Genomic DNA, 8,799 nt, shown 5'->3' with positions numbered 1-8,799 from the left:
AGGCTCTGATGGTTTCACCTCTTAAAATTCATTACCCGCTCCCAGAAGTTCCAGATCAAGGTCAAACTCCTTAGCTTAACACAAGGTGCCCTCGAATAAGGGTTCTAACCCCAAACAGTCACAGATCCCCTTGAGAACACCATATGCAATGTTATGAGTCCACTCCCTGTGAAAATGCATTTGTGACCATGAGCTCACATACACACATCTTCATTTGCACATTGTCCCCTCGTGGACCCTCAGCTCCATGGGGGTGAGGGCCTGGTCTGTCTGCTGTGTTCCCTGCTGTATCCCCAGCATCTTATAAGAGCCCCTGGCAGCTAAGAGGCCCTCAGCAAGCACCTGTGGAACGAAGTGTAAACCAGCCGGGTTCGTATCTCCTTGCTTTTGCGCCTGCTCCTCCTTCTTGTGGGCATGACAGATTCCCCTCTTCATTTTTTTTTTTTTAAAGATTTATTTATCTGACAGAGAGAGACACAGCGAGAGAGGAGAGAGGGAACATAAGCGGGCGGAGTGAGAGAGGGAGAAGCAGGCTTCCCGCTGAGCAGGGAGCTCAATGTGGGGCTTGATCCTGGGGCCCTGGGATCATGCCCTGAGCAGAAGGCAGACGCTTAATGACTGAGCCACCCAGGTGCCCCCCACCTTCATTTCTAATGCACTCCTCCCTCATGACTCACCTCAAGTTTTACCTTTTTCTGGAAGCTGTCTGGTCTCCTAGGCTGGGTTTGGGGCCCTGCCCACATACTCCCCAAAACACTAGTCTAATCTCCACTGAAGCCCTCACAGTAAACTTGACTCATTGGTTTCGTTGTCTGCCTCCTCCCCACGAGCTGTAAATCTCTTGGGGGCCACAACCATGTGGTAGAGATAGGTCTGCCGTTATCCTGGCATCAGGCATGTAACGAACCTCTGGTAAACATCTGATGAATAAAGGAAAGGGTGGTGGGGCCTGAAGCTGAAAGAGTCAGCTGGGGTCGGTCTGGAATGACCTCTTCGAGGCCAAGGACTTCCAGGGCTGTGAGATGGCCCAAAGGAGCTCCTGGATTGTCTTGTCTTGTCTCTTTTTTCTTTTCCTTTTAAGGATGGTGATGGATGTGGTTGAGTTTGCCTAATGAGTGTGCTTAATGAAAGGAGAATATATTGGAAAGGACAGAGAACTTAGGACAGTTTAAAGACCTTAAAGCCACTGTAATAGTTCAGATGGAAAAAAAAAAGGGGGGGGGCAGAGACCTAAGATACACTTCTGTATCAGACTTGATAGGATTTCTCAGCCCACTCCCTACCCACAAAAGTAATGCCTTCCTAAACTCCATCTCCCTGACACACACACACCCCAATCATATAGGATCTCCTGCTGGTGCAGCCTGCTTCAAGGCTGGGCCGACAGCTCTGAGGAGCTGAAGAGCTGTGCGATTTTGCCTAAGGCATGCACGCTGCTGAGCCTCACTCTTCTAGTCCGTTAGGTGCTGGAAATAATGGTATCCAGTTCACTATGTCAGAACTTATTTCTTCTGTGTAATAAATCGTTATCATAAACTTTTACATGAAGAATGTAAATAAAATGGTGCAGCTGCTTTGGAAAAACAGGCTGGTAGTTCCTCACATAGTTAGCATAGAGCTACCCCATGACCCAGCAAATTCCACTTGTAGGAATATACCCCAGAGAACTGAGAACAGCCGTAGACACAGAAATTTGGACACAAGTGTTCACAGCGACATTATTCGGAATAGCCATAGAGTGCAAGCACCCAACCATCCATCGGTCGGTGGATAAACAAAATGTGTGTGTACTCATCTCCAGTGTAATTGTATTTGGTCATAGCAATTCATGCTGTGCCCACATGGGAGAACCCTGTAAACACTGCTCAGTGAAAGAAGCCAGACACAAAAAGCCGCATACTGTGTGACTGCACTTATATGAAATGCCCACAACAGGCAGAGCCACTGAGACAGAAGTGGATTCATGGTTGCCAGGAACTGGAGGAGGGAAAAATGGGAGGTGATGGCTAGTGGCTGTGAAATTTCTTCTTGGGGCAACGAAAATGTGCAATTAGACAGGGGTGATGGTTGTACAACTCTGTGAATATACTAAAATCCACTGAATTTTACACTAAACTATCTACTTTTAAGATTATGCAAAAAATTTTTTTAATCTTTAAAAAGAGAAGGGGGCACCTGACTGGTTCCGTTGGTGGGAGCATGCGACTCTCGATCTTGGGGTTGTGAGTTAGAGCCCCAGTTCAGTGTAGAGATTACATTAAAAAATAAATATAAATCTTTAAAATATTCAATTTTGGGTGCCTGGGCAGCTCAGTCAGTTAGGCAACTGCCTTTGGCTCAAATCATGATCCCGGGGGTCCTGGGATAGAGTCCTGCATTGGGGTCCCTATTCGGTGGGGAGCCTGCTTTTCCCTCTGCCCGTCCCCCTGCTTATGGGCTGTCTCTCTCATGCTCTCACACACTCTTAAATAAATAAATGAAATCTTTTAAAAAATAAAATATTTAATTTTATGATATGTGGAATTTATATCTCAAACACACACACACCTTCACATGTTTCGGGCACTAGGGATTCGATGGTGAGTAGGATACAGACCTTACCCTCAGAATGCAAAGTCCAATGGGACAGAGGTATAGAGGAATCGAGTGATTACACAGGTGGTGTTATTGCATCCAAAGGAGGTGCTAAGGAAGAGAGACGTAGGGTGCCATGCGAATGTATCACTGGGGAGGGGATCTGATCGAGACCGGAGGTCAGCATGCTTGTAGTCTGAAGACAGCTTCCCATGTCTGAATAAGTAGGATTTATCAGCCCGCCAAGAGGAGAACACAGTGCACACGGAGGTCCTACGGCAAGAGGATGCCAGAGGCAGTCAGTATGCTGAATGAGGGCCAGAATGGATGAAGCCTGCAGAATGAGGGGACTGTGGTGTGAGGATGCAGCTGGACAGATCCAGCTATGTTGGATCTTCTAAAATAGTCAGGGGGGGCACCTGGCTGGCTCAGCTGGTGGGTCAAGTGCAACACTTGATCTGGGGGCTCTGAGTTCGAGCCCCATGTTGGGTATAGAGATTACTTAAAATTTTTTTTCTTTTTTAAAATGAGGGGCGCCTGGGTGGCTCAGTGGTTTAAAACCTCTGCCTTCGGCTGAGATCATGATCCCAGGGTCCTGGGATCGAGCCCCGCATCGGGCTCTCTGCTTGGCAGGGAGCCTGCTTCCTCCTCTCTCTCTCTGCCTGCCTCTCTGCCTACTTGTGATCTCTGTCAAATAAATAAAATCTTTAAAAAAAATAATATAACCTAAAATCTTTTTAAAATGAGAAGTGCCCAATAATGACCACAAAGGACCTTCTTGTCCCCTAACCCCCTTCTGCTCTGTTGTTGCCTGTGTCAGTAAAAGTGCCACCTGCCACCTGGTCACTTAAGCCACAAAACTGGAGTTACCTGACTTGCTCCCTGCCTCATCTTCCACATCCAACCTACTAGAGAGCCTATGGACCCTATCGTTAAAGATGTCTCGTCTTCATCTACTGTCATCCTGAAGCTAGGTTATCAGCAGCTACACCTGCACTCCCGCAATCCTTTCAATCTGGCTTTTTTTTTTTTTCTTAAGATTTTATTTTTAAGTCATCTCTACACCCAACATGGGGCTCGAACTCACAGCCCTCAAATCAAGAGCCACATGCTCCACCAACTGAGCCAGCCGGGCGCCCCTCTCAACCTGGCCTGATTCCACCTGTGCACATGACCCCATGGTCCAGTCAGAATGATCTTCTGGAAACAGGGATTTGATCAGACTCCTCCCCTCACAAGCTTCCCATGACCCTTGGGCGAATATACAAACTCCCGACAGTGACCCCAAGTTCGTCTGGGCCCCATCTGCAGCCCCAGCCTCCCTCTGGTCTCTCTCTTCTCTATGCTTTCACCATGGTGACCTCTCCAAGCCCATTAACACCCCATGTTCTCCCATCTCAAGTTTCTCCTGGGCCTGGAACATTCCCCTGCCTGATCCTATCTAACTAATCCTTCAGATTATGGCTTAATGGTCACTTTCTGGGGGAAGAAGTCTCCCTGCCTGATTCCAGCAATAAATCCCCTTGCTATGTGATCTATATATTTGAGTTTCCTTTTGAGGAGACTCATCAAGATGTGTGTTTCGTCCAATGGACTGTGTGTGCCGGAGGGCGGGGACCCTCCTGGCACTTAACACAGAACCTACCACCTACCTGCCCCCTGCCGGCCAAATTCCACTCATCCTTCAAATCTCACTTACCTACCCTGTTCTGGGAGATATCTTTCTCTGAGCACCCAGACTTGGGGACACATTCCTCTCTATAGCTCCAGAACATCTCCTGTGGCACTTACCACAACTGCAAAAGCCAACTGACTTTAGTATGTCTCCCCATTCAATTTTTCAATCTTGTTTCTCTTTGTCCCAACACTTAAAATAACGCTCATCACAAAACTCCCCTCCGGTCAGCCCACATTTTTATGATGATCCCTAAAATTGTATGCAAAATTCTATGTGCATGTACATATTTCTAAAGAACCATCCATGGCGTCTATTGGAGTTTCATGAGGGGTTTGAGACCTAAAAGCAGTTAAAAACCTCTCCCCAGGAACTGAAAATGCTCTCTCCTTCAAAACAGCACTGCTACCCCAGACTTCTACTATGCAGAACTCTCCCCACTTGCATACATGTTCCAAGAGGACAGGGATCTTTATGTTTTGTACAGTGATGTGTCCCAAAGGCCTGGAATGGGGCCTGGCCCATGCTGGGTTGAGGTGTAGAAAAGATCATAATCTCCGACTACTGTAGTAGTTGTAAGATCTGTCCAGGTGTTGGTTAGAGATGGTTACATAACAAATTATCCCGCAACGTAATTGCTTCAAACAACATTCATTATCTTGGTTTCTGTAGGTCAGAGTCAGGGTGCAGTTCAGGGGGATCCTCTGCTTCCAAGGTGGCTCGCAGAGCTGGGAAGTGTCAGCAGGGGCTGCGGTCATCTGGAGAAGCAGAAGCAATCACGGGGCTGTCGGTGGGACTGAGTTCCTCGCCGATTCGAGGCTGCCCTCAGTTCCTTCCACACAGGCCCCTTCAAAGGGCCACTCACAAAATATAAGCTGGCTTCCTCGTGGTAAGCAAGAGGAGAGAGACCACTAACAAGATGGCCATTCCAATCTCTTGTACCTTAACCTCGGAAGGGGCATCCTGTCACCTCTGCTGTGGTGTTTATTAGAAGCAAGTCTGTAGGTCTAGTGCACACTCAGGGGAAGCAGACTGTACCAGGAACGCCTGGCTGGGGGCAGGACCACTGGGAGCCACCTAGAGCCTGCCTATCCCTGGACATCGACATGTTTTCTCATGTAGCATCCGGCTCACCTGAAGCCCAGGGCAGGTTAGGACCAAATGGCCTACTGGCCAAGCAGAGGATGAGGAAAGAAATCAGCAATGGGAGTTTCGCTGCTCTTCCTTGGCCGCTCCCAAGCAGAAATGGAGGCTGACTGATACTTTAAACTTTCAAAAGAAGTCAAACGCAGGGGCACCGGGGTGGCCCAGTGGTTAAATGTCTGCCTTTGGCTCAGATCACGATCCCCGGGTCCCGGGATTGAGTCCCACATGGAGCTCCCTTCTCCTCCGTGGGAGGCCTGCTTCTCCCTCTTCCACTCCTCCTGCTAGTGTTCCCTCTCTATCTCTTTCACTGTCAAATAAATGAATCTTAGGAAAAAAAAAAGGTCAAATCCAGATTTTTGAGACATTTCCTGATTTTAAAAATGATAACCTAGCAAAAATACATTAGGATTAGGAATTTTGGACTCCGCTTTATGGCAGAAAGAGCCTAACCTATTCTGCCACCCTTTGTATGTGTGTCCCATCTCTCCTGTACCCCCTCCAGCTCCCCACAATATTCATGAGAGCCAGGACAGAGCAAATGCACTTTGGATACCTTTTGTGGCTCTTTGCATGGAGCAGCCGATAATAAATATTGTTGAATGAAGTATGAAATTGCTGACGTGTACCTCTTGAGAGACCATGCCCCCTACCCCCCGAATTCTAGAGCAACAGTTAAAAGTGGGCTCTGCTGTCTGAATAAGCTGAACCCCTGCCTCTGTCCCTTGCCTGTTGCGTGACCTTCAGCAAGTTAACTACCTTTTCAGAGTTCAGCTTCTTCATCTGCTAAGTGAGAATAACTGTACCCGCCTGCAAGTTGTTACAAGGATTAACCGAAGTGATACACTTCTTAGCACACCAGGCAACTGAACAGCTGTTCTCACGGGCTCCCTGGCACCTCTCCCCTTCACTGGTACCTCCCGCCATCTTCCACTACCCACCCAGCGGGCAGCCGGGAAAGCAGATCTTTCGCTGCCAGGGTTTACATCCTCCAACGCTCTGCTGCTGCCCTCGGCAGGAGAAGATCCAAACTCCTTAACGCAGCTCCTCAAGGCTCTTTTGGAGCTCTGCCTGCCCAGCCCCCAAGGCTCATCTCTCACCACCACCTCCCTTCACACTCGGCACTCCAGGCGCACTGAAGCTGTTTCTTGAACGCTCCACACTTTCTGCCACTTCAAAGCCTTTGCAAGTACTATTCCCTCCAGCTGGAACCTCTTCTCTCTGCTCCTGCCACCCTTCTAGATGTTCCCGCTATGCGCTCTCAGAATTTTTGATGTTCCTTGCTAAACCTGCGGGCAGGCACCACATCTATCTTTCTCACCCCTCCCTTCTCCCTCTCAGGACGCCTGCACGGAGGCAAACTTGCCCGCTGCCAGGCTGCTCCTGCAAGCAGACAGCGCCACCTGTCGACCCACACTTGCACTTCGGTACTAGAAAGGAGCCTTCGCCTTCTGCAGGCCACTAGGTCAGTGCACATGGCTTAAGTTTGCCCAGGGTCTTCTCACACCAAACTCAGCAATAACAAACACACAAGCTAACATTACCGAGCACTTAATCTGACAGAGGCAGGCACTTTCCTAAGTGTTGCAGTTATGAACACTTTCCATTTTCACACCATTCATTCAAGGAGGTGGGTACCACTATTACCATGTTATGGATGGGGAAATTGAGGCACACAGCAGGTAAATGTCTCACCCATGATCACACAGCTAGAAAATTCCACCACAGACGGTTTGGCTTGGGCTTGCACTTTTTTTTTCCCCCCAAGATTTTATTTATTTGGCAGAAATCACAAGTAGGCAGAGAGGCAGGCAGAGAGAGGTGGAAGCAGGCTCCCTGCTGAGCAGAGAGCCCCAAGTGGGGCCTGATCCCAGGACCCTGGGATCACGACCTGAGCCGAAGGCAGAGGTTTTAACCCACTGAGCCACCCAGGCGCCCCTCCCCTTTTTTCTTTTAAACAGAGGGAGAGAGAGGTGAAGGAGGAGCAGAGGAAGAGGAAGAATCCTAAGCGGACTCCTCCAGAGCCTCCCTTCCCCCCTCCACAACCCCTCCCCCTGCACATGGTCCAAGGCAGGGCTTGACCTCTTGACCTCACAACCCTAAGATCGTGACCTGAGCTAAAATCAAGAGTCAAGAGTCAGATGCTCAGCCGACTGAGCCACCCGAGTCCCTTGGCCTGCACTTCTAAGCTCCAAACTCTCTGCTTCTAGTGCTTCCTTTACCCCATGCCCAGTGACCTGGTGAGGTTCTTTCCCCACATCCACCTCTCTGCTATGAAGGCACTACTGCCACAGTGGCATTGACATCAACCAAAATCCCACCTGGAGGGAGTGAGCCACACATTCTGAAAGGTGCACAGCTCTCCAGGACACTCAGGAACTCGGGGCAGTGGTCTCCTCAGGGAGACAGCAAGAGCAGCAGTCAGCCCTCACTCCTCTCGTGAGACCTCCCACAAGCAACCAGGGCTCTGGGCCTCCACTGTCTAATAGGGCCCCTTAGCCCAGCTGAGTGGATTACATCAGACTCTTCTCCCCCACTGAGGTGTTTTCTCTGCACGCGTTACACCCGGAGAAAAGGAACCCCAGGATTTTCCCTCCCATGTGTTCTCATCTTGTTTCTCCACGAGCCACAATGCCAGCTGAGACTGTCAATACAATGAAACCAAACTGGCAGGATGGAAGATTATTCCACCATTTTCCTAGATCTTTGAGCTGTACATCAAATGTGGGGCTGATCCCTCCACGCTTGTTTAACCTGCCCATGAGGTTCACAAGCCTCTGTGATCATCAGTGATCTCAGATTCACCAAGGTAACCATGCTTCATCTTCACAGAAACCAGACGAGGACTCTGGGGCATGGCCTAATAAGAACATGGCGTTTGCCTCTCTTTTTCAGCATTAACGCTCTTGCGAACATCTGGCAGGACACTCGTGTGCACCATCATGGCAGCCCAGAAAGATGGCGGAAAGAGCTGGATGGGATATTGTATGAAGAGTGAGGAGCGCAGTCCCTGTTCCGGGTGAACGGTGAACGGCAGCATTTTCGCTCAGTCCCCTCCCTGGATCACTCACACCACACATGAAGCTGGCCCTGTCACATGTTTCGATACTGCCACTTAGAACCCAGGCGTTGGCTACTTCCTTCTCAAATCTTCCTTCCCATCTCCCATTCACTCACTCCTCTATTCCCTTTCATCTGGAAAAATGCCTGCCTGACTCCATTTAAATTTTGGGTTGTTATTTAAACACGTGTATACAGCTCGTATCTACAGAGCACTTCCTATGTCCCAGTCATTACGCCACGTGCTGGACACATGTTAAACCATTTAATCCTCGCCACAGCCCTGTGGTTATCCCCATTCCACAGACGAGGAAGCTAAAGCACAGTAAAGTGACATGTTCAGGGTC

This window comes from Lontra canadensis, unplaced genomic scaffold (assembly GCF_010015895.1).
Source record: "Lontra canadensis isolate GAN:19392208 unplaced genomic scaffold, GSC_riverotter_1.0 scaffold176, whole genome shotgun sequence".
NCBI lineage: Eukaryota > Metazoa > Chordata > Mammalia > Carnivora > Mustelidae > Lontra > Lontra canadensis.
Note: the sequence above shows the minus strand (reverse complement) of the source record.